General features: G+C 40.0%; 1 long non-coding RNA gene across 23 annotated transcripts in view; it reads left to right on the top strand.

Annotated features, from left to right (window-relative positions):
• The first annotated feature begins 2,057 nt into the window (after nt 1–2,057).
• The window catches only part of LOC111772582 (uncharacterized), a 67,565-nt gene continuing 49,780 nt past the window's right edge, over nt 2,058–19,842 (top strand). For 19 of the 23 annotated variants that reach the window (XR_011436284.1, XR_011436291.1, XR_011436289.1 and 16 more), the window contains exons 1-4: nt 2,058–2,793; nt 4,081–4,162; nt 6,773–6,913; nt 14,421–14,774. This is a non-coding gene — a long non-coding RNA (uncharacterized lncRNA). Of the gene's footprint in view, nt 2,794–4,080; nt 4,163–6,772; nt 6,914–9,406; nt 14,775–19,842 lie in introns of all 23 variants that reach the window. The other 4 variants (XR_011436288.1, XR_011436293.1, XR_011436287.1 and 1 more) reach the window with 3 other exon arrangements.

Below are 19,842 nucleotides of genomic sequence, written 5' to 3'. Positions count from 1 at the left end.
TGGTGGTGGTGGGGCGGGGGGGGGGGCGGGGGGGGAGTGGTACATGTTAACTGGGGAGGAGAAACCTCCGCAGCATTTTCCAGTACAGAAGAAGTACCACGACAAGGTCCGAGAGTCCAAGTGGTTTACAAAGCCGGTATTCTCAGGAGTAGTCATCTACAGATCAGCACTCACATTTCAGGGGCCCAGCTTTTTTTCCTACTGGGACTCCAACCTTAACATAACGGACCTGCAGTGGCTGAGCATTTAAACATCTCTAAAGATGGGTGAGTCTAACTTGTAGGGGTCACAAAGTCCTAGAACTATGTCTTTTTGCCTCTGATTGGCCTGACATGGGGCCCGAGCATATCTCTGAAATAATCCTTGGTACGAGAGGAACAAGAGACTTCCATTGAACAGCTCAGGGTCCTGTTCACTGAAGTCAGGGCAGGAGTTAGCATCACCTGAAGCAAAGGAACAGCGTGGGGGATGATTTATTATTTATAACTACAAGCCGGAGGGTGTGCTAGGCAGCAAACCTGCAAATGCCTGGGAAAAAACTTAACATAGGTTGGTTCCTATTTCTTAAATATTTTTATGTTCTGAGTTACTTGGAACCAAAACAAAATTTGTTTAAACAATAAAGACCCCAAATAAAACACAAATTTTGGACAGTGTCGAGCCATATAATCCATAACCAATCTATAAATAAAATTTTCGGTTGAGTTTATTATGAGCCAGGTCTGAGGTCAATAGCCCCCAGGGTGGGGTGGGGGGGTTCCTTCCCCAAGGAAGGAAGCACATCTGAAGATGTAGGGTGTCCAGAGTGGTTATATACATCTTGGAGCATGGAGCATACATCACACATGACAGGAACATCTTTTATGCTGCTGTCTCTAGATGCTTAGCTGGTACAGCAGTCAATGGTCACAAAGTGAGCACAGCAGGTCAATAATTAATCCTTAGTTTTCAGGAAAAGATGCTTCTCCTTTAAGAGATGCCTGTATTGGTGGAAGATACATCCCTATCTTTAAGGACATCATTCCTGTCTTTGGGACACCGTAAATGTTTACAGCAGATGCACCATTCATGCTCAACAGACCACGTCAGGCTCTTTTGGAAAAATAACGTCAAGCTGAATTAGTTTTAAACCAAATGGCTTCCTCATATACTCCAATACATCCTATTGCTTTTTTATTTATTCATCAACAGCAAACCTCACACCTTAGATCTAACAATGTTCTTTCAATCAGATCCAAAAATGTTCTGTCAATTGCAGGCCTTCCGCTTGTCTTCTAATCCTAGAACACAGGAAACGGGAGAATGGAGGCGAGAACTCCTGGTTTTACAGTCTCACATCAGTTGGTTTATCCTTTCCTCCGTGTAAACCCACGGCTTCGGGCCTCCTGTGTGGCAGGGGCGTTGAGTCCAATCTGTAGATCTAGACTCAGAATCTCAGCGCTCTCCCGGGCCGAGCTCTGGCCTGTCCAGTGGATGTGCGTGAGGGAAATAAAAGACCCTAGGAAGGCAGTGAAGCGGTGGCAGCGGTAGTTAAGGATAAATTCTGCGGAGGCCAAGTGGCAGAGTCGCTACACCCTGCTAATAATTATCACCACTATGAAGCATGGGAGCAACTGTTCCCCTTCCCACCCACTGTCCTAGGAGTGGAGGGTAAATGCCCCTCTGTGTGACTGTCACCAGCTTTGGAGTGATCCAAACAGCCGCCCCGGGCACCGCCTCAAGACTCCGACCAGCTTCCCGGCCCATCCTGGGCGGCCGCCACCAACCTGCCCGCAGCGGCCAGGGAGAGATGCCGGGGTCCCCACGCCGCCCAGGCCGGGGACAGAAGGACCAGAGGGGCCGATCCCGGCGCAAGGCGGGCGGATGGGGGGTCCCTGCCCCTGCCCCTTCCCCTTCCCCTTCCCCGGCGGGCAGGCGGGCAGGCGGGCGCGGGAGGCGGCGGGAGGGCGGCGGCGGGGAGCGAGCGCAGAGTCCCCGCCCGCCCCGCGCTCGCCCCGCCCGCCCCGCCGGCGCCGCCGCCTCCCGGAGCAGCCGCGGCGTCCGCGCTCCGGCCGCGGGCCCGGCGAGGGGAAGGGCCGCCCGGGGAGCCGCGGAGGCCGAGGCCCCGGGGCGGGAGGAGTCGCGGCAGCTGCAGCCCGTGGTGCGGACCCCGGCGGCCGGTCCGGTCCTCGCCCGGGACCCCGCCCCGGGCGGCGTGGGGTGCGGAGCCCAGAGGTGGCACCCACGATGGGGACAAGTTTCTCGCGGCTTGAAATGAAGGGGTCCTGAAACAAACACTCGTTTGATTTAATCAGCTTAACAAGTTTCTTTAGACCAAGAGGAAATACTTCCCTAGAGTATTTTCGGTTGAAAACATTATTCTGAAAGTTATCGTCTGCTGTGGTTATTTGCGTATGTATATTTGTTAACTTCCTAGCCAATAGAAACCCTTAAATTAAAATATTCGGACAGACACATTACAGGATGGCTGTGGCGCTTGAGCATCATGTTATCAGTTTAGTTAGCATCTGTCTTCCAGGACTGGTACCAAAGCCAGTCCCTTGGCGATGCGTGTTGCTTGTTACAGTCGTGGCTGAGTCCCACCAGGTTCGCAGCCCTTATATGGCTAATTTTAGCAACGTGTAGCGTAGCACGAGGTTGTGGGGCTGCTACCAATACTGCTGCCTTATTTAAGTGAAGCCAGTTTCCAAAGGGCCGGGGCCACGGGGAGTGGGTACTGCGGTTCTCTCTCTGTCGTGCGAGCCTTAAAATTTTCTCCAGCGCTCATTTCAGCTTGTTGAAGTTTAACTTCAGGTAAGTGTGCCCATTTGTTTGGCCTATCCAATAATAACGATTCAACTGTAAACTTTTAAAAGAGGTGAAGCAACTATGTTGCTCTTGTTTATTTACTGAGACAATTTAGGAGTTGACCTAGTGACTGCTTTTGTTCTCTTAGTTGAAATTATTTTAATTAAATCAAGTAAAACAAGACAAGCAAAAAAACCCATTCTTTTTTATCATTCTGAGTTATTTGTAAGTCTCTTGAAACATTCCAGTATTGAGAAGAGGGGCTACCCCCTTTTAATTGTTTAAAATCTCCATCAAAAACTTGCAGTTGTCTCTTTAATGGGTTTATTAAACAAACTACTTGTCTTCTTTCGCTTGAGGGACTTTGTCAGAAACATTAGGGATTCCTACTTGATACAATGTATTTTATCACCTTCAGTTAGTTACTCTGGGTACCCATTTGAATGCCAAATTTAGTTAGAATTGAAGTATTATTTCTTTTATAAACAATTGTAATCTAGCAATATATGTAATCAGGAGGGATTTCGAGAAGAATACTCTTTTAAAGAATGGAAATGCGTATGTTAAAATACTAATGTGTAAATATTGAGACACAAGTGAAACTGATCTCAAACACTTATATAGTCTTTCTTTGCTCTTAGCCATATTAAAGCAGAATAGTTTGAGAGTTTCTCAAAAGTCTGTGTAGAACATGTATATTTCTCCTTTCCTGGACTTCAAAAATAAAATACTCCTTTAAAAACAGGGCTGTATATACCAAGAGGCTTGCTCTGTCTCCTCCCCCTGAACACAGTGTCTGCCTTCCCTATGATAAGCTAATCGTTTTTCTTTAAATGCATTTAATGGGAAAAATAGGAGGTTTTCTCCTCTAATATGCAAAATCTTGATTCTAAACTTGTCTCATTATTTAAAATTTTTCTTTAGCATCTTTAAAATAAGGGAATTTCAAAACAGTAAAATATCTTAGAAGAACACATGCATTTTTGTGAAGAGATTTATTACTCAGTTTTGTTGATTTACAATATGGCATTTTCTTTCAACTAATTTTTGGGGAAAGATAGTGTTTCTGAAAATTATAGCAAACATCTGAGTAATTTTGATAAAATTTAAAGTTAGTTTTAGTGATAGTAGCGATAGCATTTTAACTTTTTTTTCCTGAACCATATATCATGCAGATGAAGTAAATGAACTGGAATTGAAATATGTCATGGTTAGTGTGGGTTTGGGGAAATTGTAGCTTTAGTATTTCTTTTTCCAGTTCAGGGAGTGTTTGACTATATAACTTTCTTGCAGTCAAGCTGTGCGTTGCTGCTCTTTGGTGCAGAGGCCAATTTACTTACGCCACTCCACAAGCAAACTTCAGCTCTTTTTCAAGGTAAACTGCCGTATTTATTGTAATATTTATGTGTGGTCAATCATTAGACATGAGTAAAACTGTGCTTACATATTAATTAAGTTCCCAGCTGTTTTTTATGTTTCACTGACAAAGTTTCTGAGTGACGTTTCCCTAGCTCCGTGTTTTCCAGAGGCTTCCTGGTTTATGCTGCAAGATTTTGCATAGTTCAGTGATCTTTTTTACTTTAGTACTGCATGTGTCAGCTTGTAGCCAAACTAACTGTGTGTTTGTGTGTGTGTGTGTGTGTGTATGTAGATATATGGGTACTTTATTATGTATGATCTGAAATATATAATTTATAGGATAAATAATGTAATTATACTTACCGTAATGTGGAGATGTAATATCTGTTTCAGTTATCTATTGCTGAATAACAATCCTGGAATTTAGTAGCTTAAATTAAAAGTTTAAATTATAAGCTTAGTAGCTTTTAATGTCTCTCGTCGTTGTGCGACTTGACTGAGCTCAGCTGGGCAGTTCTCCTGCTGGCCTCACTTGTGGTCTCATGTAGTTATAATCAGATGGCGGCTGGGGTGGAAGCATCTGAGGGGTTTATGGTAGTGCTTCCCTCTCTCTTCAAGTAGCCCCGGGGCCTCTTCTCTCATGGTGTCTCCCTGTCATGGTGTCTCCAGCAGGGTAGCCACATTTCTTATATGGAAACCCCAGGGTAAGCAACAAGCACAGCAGTAGAAACTGGCAGGCGTTCTTAAGCCTTAGACCTGGAACTGGTACAATGTGACTTTCTCCACCTCCACTAGACTAAGCAGCTACAGGGCCAGCCCATCTCCAGAGAAGGGGAAAGCACTGCCTTGTGATGGGGAATGGCAAAGAATTTGTGGCTGTCTTTAATCCACCACAATGTCCTTCACTAATAATTTTGCAGATGAATATCACAAGATTTTAGAGCCAAAAGGCTCTTAGCAATTGTTTAGTCCAACATCATCAGTTTACGTGAAGGGGTACTGGAGCAAAATATCACAATAGAAGACAGAGTCAGAGTTATTACCCTCTCAACTTTTTTTTATTTCTCGTAAGGCATGGAAAACTGCCTGGGATATAGTAGGCAATAAATACATACTGTTGACATGGGAATTTATTAATAAATGAAACCTAAGATTCTAGTAATATTCTACTTTAAAGGTACTCACTTTTCTAACTTGTTAGAAATATGCCTGAATTTTCCAAAAGGCATTAAGACTTGAAAGATATTTTAAATGGTGGCATAACAAGATATTTCAGGACGTTTTCACATAATTATTGTGCCTTCTCCAAACGCACACACATCAACACAGAAGTGGAATGTCATAAGACAGTGAATCTAAGGTAAATCTTCTATTCCTGAGGACTGTGTGGCCCCCTCATGGTCTAATGCGCAGGTCATTATGCCTCTTCACACTCCTCTCACCCCAAGAATGTCCTTATTTTAGACTGTAAATGTGTACTTCTCAAATAATCAATTAGGATGGGAACCTGTTTTTATTGCCAGAAAGTTACCCTGCTCATGAAAACACCATTGATGGTATTGTTTTGTGCCTGAACTTAAAAATACAATAGTAACAAAATTCACTGTATATACAACATAAAAAAAAGTTCTGTTGGTTTAAGTGAGGTACGTACCGAAATGTGTCCAAACTTTCTGACCTTTCATTGTGTCTATCCCTCTCGTCTGACCCCCCCCCCACCTTTTCTAACCAATGTTTTCATTTTATAGTCTCTACATCAATTACCCTAATTTAAAAACACCAGTGAAATTCTACTCCTTCTCTTTATTTTTTCTCCTTAGTTCCCTTCTTTGACTCCTAGGTGTTTTAATTCTGATGGCAATTGTTCTTTCCTCCCTGCTTAGACTCATCTTCCTTATTTATGAATCCGTTTGCCTGTATTTCGTTTGTCTCTGAACTAAACTATGTATTTATTGCCTTTCTTAATTTTTGGACTTGCTAATTGTCTATTTTTCTATTGGGTTTTTCTTTTTTCTATTGATTTGTTAGATATTCTTTCACAAAGAAAAACTATGTATTAATTAGAAATAATAGCATTTGTTTGCTTTTCCTAGTATTTTTCTTCATTCTTGTAACTAAGAGAAGAAATTAATTTTCTTATGAATTCAGGTCTCTGTTGTCAATGTTTCTTTTGTGTTATATGCTGTAAGTAGAGTGGTGTGTTTCCTAGTTAGGAAATGAAGCTCTAATGGCTGTGCTTCCAGAGTACTACATGAAGCTTCTTATAAACTGGATTTAAGGAAATCCCAATCATATAGAATAAGGCTTATGCAACCTCTTTTAGAAATACCAAGTCTCAGCATCTGGTATTCCTTTTCCGTTTTTTTGTTCCTGTATTGTAAGAGCCCTGTTGATGGCTGTTTAAAGGTTATGTGACTTTTCACCAGCCAGTCACGACGCTGGTTCTGATTCCTCTGTAAAAGTGGGAATGAAAATAGCCATACCTCCTACTTCACTTAGCTGTTATAAGAATGTAATGAGCCTCTGGCTGTAAGAATACTTTACAAATTATAGGTCATTTTTCATCTCGGTTTTGGTTTGTTTATAAGGTGTGAAAACTAGATTTAATCATTTCTGATGTCTCCAGCAGTTTGAACTATGTGAGAGTCTTTAAAACATCACTAAGGGAGAGCAGCACCCATTGATTGGAACGTAGTAATTGTGTGGTAAAATCAGGTGAGCAGAACACCTCTTCTGAGGGTTGGAATCCCCATCATCTGTCCACATGGTAAGTTTGGCCTAAACGTCGGACATTTTGTGACAAGTTACTTTGGCCTCCTGGACTTCAGCCTCTTCAGGTGAAGAGTATAATTCTAAGACACTCTGGTTTTCCTGAGTAAGTTATTATCCATCTATAATATAACATTTAAAATACTTGAAGGTACTTATATACTTACTTTCTACCATTTGTTATTGCAAGAAATTCAAAACTTACTTCTCGTATGAAATGAATTTACTGGCCTCTAACCCTTAACCAAATATGTCATCATTGTGCTTGTACCTTTGGAGAACTCAACTATTTTCCTCTTGTCTTACACATTTGTATACTGAAAATTTTTTTCTGCCCCCCCTCTTTATTTCTTATTTACCCTTGTCAGATGCGTAACTGGATAGCTTTGAAAGAGCTTGAGATTTAGAGTGAGATAACCCTGCCTTTAAGTCCCAGCTTTGGCAGTTTTTATCTGTGGTCCTGAGCAAGTTCTTTAGTCCTTGTAGGCATCATTTTCCTTTCTGTAAAATGAGGACATGGACCTCATAGGTTAGATACTTTATCTGTGAGAATTCAAAGGCATATAAAATGCCTAGCACAGTAAATCCTCAATATATTTATTACTTATCATGGTAATTAGATCTTGAGTAAGGATGGTGTAATTAAAAAACACTTTGGTGAAATTCCAGAATGAGTAAAATGAGTTTCCTTAAAAATGCCAGAAGTGTAAACTCAGCAAGTGTGATCATTTTTGTAGTTCATTTATTCAAAAAACATTTGAGTGCTTGCTATGAGCCAAGCACACTTCCAGCAGCTGGCTGTGGAATGACAGACAACAGGGCAAGTCACTGCCCTCATGCAGCCTGCCTTCCAGGGAGGAAAGACAGAAAATCAACTCACAAATAAATATGTATGGTGATTTCAGATGTGATAGGAACTGTGAAGACAAAACAGATTATGAGACAAAGAGTGGCAGGGTGTACAAGAGGCGGAGGAAGTCCTGCCGTGGTGCAGGAACTAAGAAAACACTGCTGGAACATTCCCGCTGTGATGGCATGTATGATTATTATTAAGGGGAGGAAGACCAAGCAATGTAGCCAAAAGGACAAGGTCGGGAGCACTTCACAATTGAGGTCATAGCTCAGGTATACTCAGGTGAAACAGGAGGACCAGAGCATCAGAGATAATTGTATACCTCACTAATTTTTAGGGAGAGTCTTATTCCTAAGTTAACTCCTGAAACAGTTTCATTTGAAATTCTAGATCTCAAACTACCCTCCATTTAATGTTTCACTTAATGTCTTCAAATTAGGTGGTAGGCTTCTTGTGGATCGCATCATGCAGTGTGTTTCTTTTGGTCTGTCCCTGACCCTGGCATGGTGTAATGCAAACAGAAAGTGCTCATTTTAATGCCCTCTTTAATTAATCATTTAATGTGGTACTAGAGTATCTTTTCCTTTGTGATACATAGTAGACCAGCTACTGGGGCCCCCAATCATTTTGTTTTAAGGAAGGCCTCTAAGTGGACAGCTCACTTTACTGCCACACGCCACCTCCCCACCCCCAATGACTTTGGAAAACTCGTCAAAGCTCAATGGTCAAGGCTCAAAATACACCTTAATTTATGCATGTAGAATCCAGAAATTGTCTTTCTTCTACTAGAAAAGCCTAGATGCAAAGTGAAAAGATAATGGGTTTCAGACTTGAGCAGACCAGCGCTGAACTTTCAGATACACTCCAGAGCAGAACTTTGCCAGCTTCTTAACCTTCTGAACCACGGTCATCTCATATATGAAATGGAGATGATAGCACCTTCCTCATAATGCTTGAAGAGGCTGAACAAGAGCGTGTCCTCAAATGATGGTTCTATTATCTATCCTACAAAATGTGCTTCATCTCAGGAAGTGTTTTGGGTGTTCGCAAATTCCCATCTTACTGTGTGCGCCAACTGCAGGTGCACTCTCCATCAATTCATTGTGTGCCTAAAAATTCAGCCTATTTTGAAAAGGGTGCATACAGCATAAGAAGTGATTGTATGTGTGTATATGTATTTGTAGCTATAAAAATACAGAGTTATAGAAAGTTATTTTACAGACATTAATTACTTTTCTTATTGTCTCTAAATGGTTCTCCAAATGTAATAGAAGAGATCTTTTACAGTTGTCCTAAGTATTTTTTTGTTTGTTTTTAAAGATTTAGCAGTATTCACAGTCAAGGACTGTCACAGTCTCGTTATTTTCTGGCCCCTGGAGGAGAGCTGTGCTAATTGAGTACATTTAATGGGGAAAATTATTTCTTCTTTGTTTATGTTCTGCTTCAGCTCCTGTTCCTCTACTTATTAGTGCTTGTTACAATTTATTAACCATGAATTATACATCTCAGTAAATGAAACGTTCCTTCTCTGCTGCCTGCCCCCCACACTGAATTTGCCAGGTAGAAAATTTGCATAAAGTTAAGAACCAGTCAGTTAGCTTCTTGAGAATAATGTCGTTACTGACCAATTTCTTGTAGTGCTTGACCTCAGAACAATTCACCAGCTCCTGTGGACCCAGTGCTGATTTTCCTTTTCCAGCCAGGAGCGGTCGTATCAGCCAGGCGCAGCACCGTGTACCTGTCTTTACAAAGCTGTTTACAGTCACGTCTGCTTATTAGATTTCCCTGGTTGAGAGCTGCATGTTTTCTTTGCCCTCCCATTCTTTGTATCCAGCAAACCACGCACACACACATACACACACACTTCCCTATTACAAATATGGTGCATTTTATGATGTTTTCTGATGTTTTATTTCATTATTTTTTCCACCTCCATCCTCAAACCATTACATTGGAGCTTTAAATAAACTGGATTTTATGCCATACATGGCTGTTGACAAGTTTTCGTTTTGTCACTAGAGATTTTTCTCTTAATACATTGTGTAACAGATTAGCACTGTTATGAATACATGTGTTTTTGAAATTTGCATTGATTTATTCTATGTGTGGAATCATCAAATCATATATTTCTCTTCTAAAGGGATACTCTCAAATTCCTTGGTATAGTTTTGGTTTTTTTAATGAAGAGGCAGTTTTTTAAGGCTTACCCAATTTACTTGACCTCTGTGTGCCTCGATTTTCCCATCTATTAAAGATTGTCTTAAGGGGTTGAAGGAGATAATCGGTGCATAGTTTCTTGGCACAAAGCTTCCTGGCTGGTAACTGGCTGTGGCAGTTACCTCATGAAGAGATGGGGTGGTTGGCACATCTCCTTGAGCCTTAATGAGTGTGGTAATGGCTTTTGCTAATAGAAATGATTCTGGACCAATGTCCCACCTCAGGCACTTTTCACCTCCTGCCTCTTGATATGTTACAGCTAGGAGCTCTGAATTGGCATGTAAGTTTTCTGACTAGCCTTGAGGCTGCCATACTGGAGAGGCCATGTGTAGGCTCTCTGGTCCCCAGTTTTAGATGAGCCTAAGATTCCAGCCACTTCCATCAAGACATCATACTTGTGAACAAATCAATCTTGAGTGTTCCAGATTAGCCCATCTACCAGCAGAATACCACAGAATCATCTATTGATGCTCCATACAACAAAAGAATTTCCTGGTCAGGATCTACCTGAATTCTTCACCCACAAAACCTTGAGATTTGAGACAATGGTTGTTGCTATATAAGCCACTAAGTTTTGGGCAGCAATAGATAACTAGAACACTGGTATATCGAAATAAAAAGGCTTTCATATCCTGTGACATTACTAAAATTACTTATTAATTTCTAATATTTTTCTATATATATACTCCTTATGTATACATTCAGAATATTCTGAATATACATATGATTTTCTAAATATACATTCACCTGTGAAAAATGACTTTTATTCCTAGTTTTCCAATGTTAATTAACTCATTACTATGCCTTCTTGCAGTGCCTAGGGCTTTGGGACAGTGTGGGATAAGCATGGTGATAGCAGCAGATTAATGGCCTTTTTGGCTTCAAGAGGGAAACCTGTTAAGAGTATTGTGTTCAGTACGATGTTTGCTTTAGGTTTTTTGTAGATGTACTTTATCAGATTAAGGAAGCTCCAGTCTATTTCTGGTTTCCTAAGAGGAATTATCATTATTATTATATTATAATAATTATTATCTGAAAAAAGAATAGCTCTTGAAAACTGTTTTTAAAAAATTATTTGCAAATTGTTTTTCTCGTTTTTCTAATGTGAAAGCTCTTGAGGTTATATGTGTTAGGATGATTATTGCTGTAGCTTTAGCCACTAGAACAGTACCTTTTTTTTTTTTTTAATTAATTTATTTATTTTTTCCTTTTTCTCCCCAAAGCCCCCCAGTACATAGTTGTATATTCTTTGTTGTGGGTCCTTCTAGTTGTGGCATGTGGGACGCTGCCTCAGCGTGGTTTGATGAGCAGTGTCATGTCCGCGCCCAGGATTCGAACCAACGAAACACTGGGCCGCCTGCAGCAGAGCGCATGAACCTATCCACACAGCCACGGGGCCAGCCCCCTAGAACAGTACCTTTTGAATAAATGTTATTGAATACAGCAATAAATAACTGAAAAATTTGTTGAATGTGTGACAGTTAAACTTTCATACTTTCTACTGGTATATCTATGGAGCTACTAATCAATTAAATTTGAAGTTGCGAAAAATTGATGGAAGGAAAGCTACTGTAAACATCAGGATGGGTGAAGTCTTTTCTATTTTAAAGGCAGTTAACAGTATCAAACATTACACCAAGTCTGAGAGTGACACAATTTCATAATTGTATTGATCAACATATATTCTTAAATTTAATATTTATATATATATACTGTGTATTTATTAAAAATATAGAGACACCACTATGTAACTGATAAGGAATGAGTTCCAAGATCTTGAAAAAGAAAATCAAGTCACAGTATAGTGACTAGAACATAATGCCATTTGTATATAAAAAGAATATATACCCAATTCTAGATTCTTCCACCTATTTTATAGTGTAGGAAACTAAGTTTTGGAGGGATTATGTAATTTGTCAAAGGTCACATATCTGTCCGTCTGTCTATCTGAAGGTATTCATAATAAGTTAGTGAGACGGGGCCTTCCTGGAGAAGGGACTGGAGAAGTGGAAGGTTAAGGACAGGAATGAAAGAGACTTCTTATTTTATTACTTTTCATACTTTTTAATTTGTGTCATACACATACAATGTCTATTCTACTAAACACATAAGTAATTTTTAAAAACTGCTGCTGTATTTAAATAGGTTTATTATGATGTGGCATAGTTTTCTACAATTGTACTTACTTTTTAAAATTTTCACTTCCAATATTGTCGAGTTATCCTGTTTGTATTTTTTTTGAGACTCTCCAAGGGTTTAAGCAAGAAAATTTTTAGAGTGCTACTTGTATACTAATAATCTTGTTACAAAGTCCATGTGCATATGAATAATACAAATGTATTTTTAGAATAAGTGAGGTTGCCTTCGTTCCTGGAATTGAATGAAACATGAGCCTTGACACTAGTATGTTTGACAATACATCTCAGTGAAAGTTTGCCTTCTCAATTTGAGATTTTTGAAGGTTGTAATTATAATTTTACGAGGTCCTAAAGGCCTTTTTCCCCTAAATTTCTTAGACCAAGTGAGTAAGATAATTTCCAGAAATGTCACAAAAATGCTGTCCCTATAGTTCACGTTTTAAAATTACGTTATGATTGAATGTCATTAGCTACAAGCAATGAAAATAACGATAAAGACATGATCCTTAGTGTGATGTGTGCAGTATAGTTTTTAAAGAATACCTCATGCTGTGTTTTAATGGGAGTGAATCTTAACTTGTTTGCTATGCATGAATATGCTTTCCCAACAAAAATGTTCCTTTGCTTATAAAAATGTTTTTCTCAAGAGTAGTAAATTTGGAAATCTATTTATGTCCTTCTGCCTACGCATATGGCTACCTTGTTCAAAAGAGATAAATTCCTGCTGTACTCCAAAATTGTAAACGTATTTTGAAAAGTTCTGGAATGCATTGATAAGGAGAAGTACTTGTAAATAAATTATATAGTCAATTATGTAAGGGTTAATGTTACTTTGAATGTAACTGGTGTTAAAGAAAAAAATATTCTGACACTAGTTAAAACAAAAAGGAAGACTTTATTCAGGACTATTGTGATAGGTAATCAAGACTATGGAAATTGAGGAGAGAGATGGGGCTTAACTCTGAACACAGTAAACACTGTGATTTATAGCCAAGGAGCAGAGGCAGTGGTGGGGAGCGCGGTCAGTGGTCAGTGGATAGAAAATTGCTAACAGGAGACTTCAAGAGTAGGGGGATTCTTACTGAACCAACATAATAGAATTCTTGTTGAAGGCAGGCTAGGGTGATCTGATATTGAGAGAAGGGGATAAGGAATTTGATCAGATATCAAGGATGGGGGGGTATTCTCACTAAAGTGACTTAGTAAGATTCTTGCCACAGCTGGGCTATGCAGGCTCAGCAAGGACAGAAGCCAAATGATGAGGCCCAGACAAAAAGAGGGTTCAGAGGAGGCTGTCTAAAGTTTGGTGATGGGGAGAGTCTTTGTCACCAGCCAGAATATGGCAGATGCAACTGCAATCAATAGAATGTGAGGCATCCCCAGGCTCTATTAGCTTCTAGGGCCATCTGGCCTGGCAGACATTTTGAGCATTAACATTGACTCCCTGCTGCTTTCTTGAGTGGGCTGAGCTTCTTTCAGTATGCCACGTGCTGACCATAAGGGGACACCTGACCTTCAGGAAAATAGGGCAAAGGTCTGCAAGAAGAAACCACTAGATGTGCCAGCTAAGAGTAAGCAGCAGCTGAGGTTGGGAGCGAGGTTGGTCGGTCCCTGTACAGGTGCTGCACCATCGGGCTTGCGGACATTGCAGTTAGCTTGCTGAAGAAAGCAAATACATGAAAGGTCTGTAAGTTAAATCATGTTGGTGTGCCATTTCTCTTGATATTATCTACTTTTCACCACCTCTACTCTTGTCTTTGTTTTGAGTTTGCAGTATAATTACTCAGAATAAAAGAGATATGACCTCTTGATGACCTTTCTGAAAATTACTTGCTTATAGGTTAGTTTTGCCACCTTTGCAGATATTCCTGGGTGAGAACTTTCCATTTATCAATAATAGTTCTGAAAATGTCCTTAACACAGTTATAACCGTAGCTCTACTAAGGTCACAGCATGGGGACACCGTGACATTAAGGAGTAGAGGATTGTCATCAACATCTTCTTAATTCTGGCCTAACGACAGGATGATTATCTTGGAAGTCCTTGAATGCTTGAGGAATGGCCAAGACGTAGGTTCTAGACACTTGGACCAGGTTGTATCTGTGCAGTGGGGAGGTGAGGGGAAAATTAGGAGAACGATGCAAGAAAACTCTGGACTACCGAAATTTATCCAAGAAACATTATATGGCAACTGAATTTTTCTGTTCACCTCTTAAGTCCTAAGAAATGAAGCCCTCCTTGTTTTGTGTTCCCTCATCACAAATGTCTGTCTCTCTTCTTCCTCCTTGTCTTCCAAGAGCTCCCTTCTCTGTCTTTCCCTGAGTGATTCCCGAAGTTCTCAGTGATGACGGTCCTGAGCTGTGCTGGAGAACATGGAGAAGTGGGTGGTGCAGCCAGGCCTGGGAGGGGTCTTGCGTCAGACCACATCTGGGTAAGATCCACAGCTGCCTCAGCACCACAGCCAGCGTTGTCTAAGGACGGAAAGACCATATTGCAGTGAGAACTGTTACCAAATTGTAATTGCTACTCTGCAATCTTGAGAACTGAGAAATTGTAAAATTTGAAAATAAAAGAGATACTCTTCTTTTTCTACTGAACATGTCATCCACTTAACTCAGCTGAGCACGGAGGGAGAAAGCACTGTCAAAACAGTACGTTCGACTTTATTTTGTAAGAGTGTTGTGTGTGTTACATCTTACTTCATTTCTTTTCTCTTGAATTATGAAAATGTTAGTGGCGCTTAGTTAGTATCTGCCCTGATATTGGGTCCCCTACAGTGAACCCAGCATGTGTGGGGTTAAGACCAAAAGCACGCCTTCCCGGGTCCCTGCTTCTTTTTTTTTTTTTTTGAGGAAGATTAGCCCTGAGCTAACATCTGCTGCCAATCCTCCTCTTTTTCGCTGAGGAAGCCTGGCCCTGAGCCAACATCCGTGCCCATCTTCCTCTGCTTTATATGTGGGATGCCTACCACAGCATGGCGTGCCAAGCGATGCCATGTCGACACCCGGGATTCTAACCAGCGAACCCCAGGCCACTGAGAAGCGGAACGTGCGAACTTAACCACTGCACCATGGGGCCGGGCCCTCCCTGCTTCTTTAGTTACACTCATATGTAAATATTTCTTTCTTTGACCTCTGACTCCCTGAGCTTTACAACCAAATAGAAGTTGCAAATTGTTAAAGTCCAGGTGGCCTGCCACTGAGATCACACTAAAGTTTTAGCTAATTGTGTGTCCTTGAAGTTTCTTTACAGAGAAACTAATGTCCAGAGAATATGAAGCTTCCCAGAGGAATCCACTGGCCACCAGAGACAAACAGCCGAGGATGCCCATCTGTAAATTCTTTATCTTGCCCTGCAAATAGCCTCAAGGCCAAATGCAAACTGGTGGGAAAACACAGGCCAAAACTATGTACACCCCCTCCCCTACCAAAAACCCCCAATAAAAATCCCTACCCATTTCTTAACAAGGAGCTAGCAATTCTTGAGGCACCAGCCCCTGCTTTGCTCCCTCTGCCTGGCAAAGTAAAACCTTTCCTTTTCACTCAAGACTCTGCTCTTGTTATTCGGATTGGCATCAGGTTCAGAGACTGAAATTTCGGTAACAAAAGATTTGCTTATTTGTGAGAAATCTAAAGATGGGAGAATGAAAAATGTGGCCGCCCTTTGTTGAGCACTCCCCACGTTCTCTGTGCTGAGGGATCTTCCTGTGCTGCCTCGGTGAATTCTAGAGTTTCTGCTGTCTGGAACCTCTGTGTCTGGATAACTCACTTAAACGTGCCCAAGCTTACACTGTTGAAGAACAGTCTTAACCCTATTTTGATTTGAGCCTATGGCTGGTGATTTAGGAAATTGAACATTTTTTCTTTTCATTGTTGTTTGGGTGGCAATCTGTGGCTAAGGACACTGAAGGACAAGAGGTTGCTACCCCGTATCTGTAGGGTTTTTAGATTTATGATTTTTTCCCAAGCTACTCAGGACCCATAGTATTTGTAAATTGCAGAGTTGTAGAATTAGTTTAAAATTTAAATAAAATTATAATTATTTTTAATATTCAAATTTATTTCTAAACTCCATATCCTGTAAAGTGCACAGAGTTTAGAATTGTTCAAACTGGATTTGAATTCAGGTTCTTCCCCATAAGCTTTGTTGACTTCAGGCAAACTAATTCTGCTTTCTGAGTCTCATTTGTCTCATCTGTAAAATGAGGCTAACCGTGACTTACCACTTGGGGTTATTTATGAGAATTAAATGACATAGTCTTATAAAGTGCTTAGCACAATGCTTGATACTGGTAAGTTTGCAATCAGTGATAGTTTTTATATGATATTAGAATAAGAAATCCTATGGATTAATTACTGGAGAGTTCTAAGTCATAAAAATAGTTATACAATATTAGTAAGTAATAATTTACAATAATATCAAGAACATAGCATTTTAATAACTCAGGTGAGAGCACTTAAAGTTGAGGAATTTGAGTTCTAGCCCTTCTCTCTTCCTCTGCTTCTGATGAAGATGGGCAAAATGAGGAAGTGAAGGGACCACCAGAGACCATGAATCCAGCCATGAACAACTAAATTCCAGCTTCTTTTTTTATCATTTATGAATAAAGTAATAAGCAACTTTCTATGAAAATAATCCAGAACCAAAAATTGGAGTGAGTTTATTCTCAGTCAGATATGAGGACTAGCTTAGCCCAGGGCCTTCCTTCCCAGGGATGGAAGGGCACCAAAGAAGAGGGGTGTACAGAGTGGTTATTTATCCTCAAAGAACATGTTTCACGTATGATTGAAATGCCAATTTTATAATAGTCATGAGACTGCTCTGTCTGCACAACGATTGATGGACACAGCAGGTAGTAGGTCTGCTGTCTCGGTGGACACAGCAGGGAGCAAGTCTGTTGTCTTGAGCTGGGTGGTCACAGGTGATCGCAGCAATCAGTTCCTAGTCTAGAGAGAGATACTTACCCTTAAGGAAATGTCAATGTGGGGGAGGTTGCATCTTTATCTTAAGGCCATTTATTCTTGTCTTTGGGACATAGCAAATGTTTAAAGCAGGTATACAATGCATGCTCAACAGCCATGTCAGGCCCTTTGGAAAAACAAGGTTAGTCCGAATTAGGTCTACACCAAATGGCTTCCTCATATACTTCAATATATCCTATTGCTTGCCATTTGTTTGTCACAATAGACACTTGTAGATAGTATATAATGAATTCTGATACAAATAAAAACAATACCAAAGTGAGATTTAAGGAAATCAAATAAGGCAGAGAATAAAGGCAGAGCCATGGAGAATAAAGGAGGGCAGACACCATCTGTTTAACTCCTGTGTGATTCAAATGAATGGATGTTTTTGCCTCAAATATAACTGTGATATTCAAGAAACGGCAACAGGTGCCTGGGTCACTTTTTGTTTTCCTAAAAACAAGCAAACAAACAACACACAAGATCTGTTTCTCTGTCTTGATAAATTTTGGGCAAAGGACAAGTAGAAAAATGAATGAAGGAGAGATGGGAGGAAAGACGTAGGGGAAGATGAGAGTTTAGTTGACGGGAACCAGAACATTAGGGCGGGTGACTGTTCATCAATTTCAGCTCACATTCATTCCACTCACATTGCAGTGAAGGGCCGACTCAGAGAGCAGTGGTTAGAGTTCCTGATTACTGCAGGACCTCCACACCTGAGACATCTGCCAGTTCTCAGTTTAGGGAAGAAAAATTGTAGGAAGTAATTGATTTTTGTGTTAACTATTGTGTTCTGAGGAAATGAAAAACATTCAGCAACAGGAGCATAGCATGGGTGAAAGTAGAGATAGTTAATTACGAGGAAACTAAACCCTACCCTCATGTCACCATGTCTCTAAACATCACCAACCACATCTACAAAACTCGTATTTACCAGACCCTTCTTCCTTTACCCCCAAAAGGTAGCAAAACCCAAAGCCCTATCTGGCTTGAGCTTTGCAGGGATGTTGTAAACCTTCTTTTCCAGCTCCCTTTTCCTTGTCATTCCACAATGGGCAGCTTCCCTGAGCTGTAAAATAAAGACGGGCAAGTTTCAGGAATGTGAGTGTGGGTTACTCGTTAATCATAATGTTTCGGTCAGCATAATGGTTTGGTTAATCAACGAACCTGTTGTCCCCTCTGCCACAGAACAGTCAGATGATAATATCCTTTCAATCCTGAGGTGTAGATTTAATGACAAAAACCCAAAGAGATTTGGAAAAGACATGAGGAAAACAAGGGTGGTGCAACCTACAAATGAACTAACATTTTCCAATTCCCATAGCTATACTTTTCCTCTATGCTATGGTCCCAAGAGTATAAGACAAAGAGGGAAAACACCTTTGAAGATATCCTTTACATTGTTTCTTCTTTTAATAGCTTAATTTTTTTCTTGAGATATAACTGACATATAACATTATGTTAGTTTCAGGTGTACAACATAATGATTCGGTATTTCAATATATTGCGAAATGATTACCACAGTAAGTTTAGTTAACATCCATCACCACACAGTTACACGTTTTCTTTCCTGTGATGAGCACTTTTAAGATCTACTCTCAGCAACTTTCAAGTGCACAGTACAGGACTGTTAACCATAGTTGCCATGCTGTACAGTACATCCCCATGGCTTATTTATATGACGTTTCTTTAAGGAATTTTAGTAAGTCCAAAACGGACAAGTCATTTTCCAAGAAAATCCTATAGACTTAACCCAGGACTAAATGAATTGAAATACGTTCTGTTGATTGATTTGGAGAGACTAAATATTAACATTTTCATATTACTAAATATCACTCATGCAAACAATCATACAGAGAAATGTGTTTAGTTTAAGATGAACCTATATAGCACCTATATTTAAACATTTCAACTGAGACTCATTTCATCTATTTTATAAGCAAATAAAATCTAGTCCACTTAAATTCTTTCACAGAGAACTTTTACACTTTAACCCATATTTTAATTTGTTTTGGCATACATAATATCTTCATCAATATAAATTATTTAAATTTCATAATATAGTAGAATCTTTTTTTTAAAAAAAGTTTTAATCTGTCACCATTTGTGCATCCTCTAACATCTACTTCAGTATTGGTGCCAGATTTTTAACTAAGCTTATTGTTTTTGCATTTATAAAGAATTTGTCCTGTGGGATTTCTGTCATTTTAACTAAGTAATTCAGTTGTCTTATCTTCTAAAATGACAATTTTATCATTGTGTTTATATAACATAAGCTAACGGTTTTGTTATCTAATTTCTATTACCTTTATAATTTATAAACATATTTTTCTGTTTTGTCCCAGACAAAGGTCAGCCTCTTTTCTATAATGAGGTGTCTCTCTGGCCACCTTGCTGGGCAGTCACTGCCATTCCTACCATCCTCCATTCACAGTGGCCGCTGAAGGACTCCTCCCTCACCAGGGGTCAGACTGCCCACAGTCCCCCGGGAGATGACATATGTGTGTAACCAATCAGGATGTCACCTTAGGAAACACATTGTCTTAAAAGATGCTTTCATGAATTGACTTTTTCCCTCATATGCTGTTTGCAGTCACACACACACACAAATGTATATGTGTGTATTATGTTCTAAAGGCTCTAATTCAGTTTTTAAACATGCATTCCTTGCCCCCACCACACACACACCCAGCCAGCCTCTGGAGAGATGTATTTTCTTACATATGTAGTTCTTAGGTGTGAAATAATAATTCAG

Source organism: Equus caballus, chromosome 2 (assembly GCF_041296265.1).
Source record: "Equus caballus isolate H_3958 breed thoroughbred chromosome 2, TB-T2T, whole genome shotgun sequence".
NCBI lineage: Eukaryota > Metazoa > Chordata > Mammalia > Perissodactyla > Equidae > Equus > Equus caballus.
The sequence above is the reverse complement of the archived record's forward strand: the minus strand, read 5'-3'. Positions and strand labels throughout refer to the sequence as shown.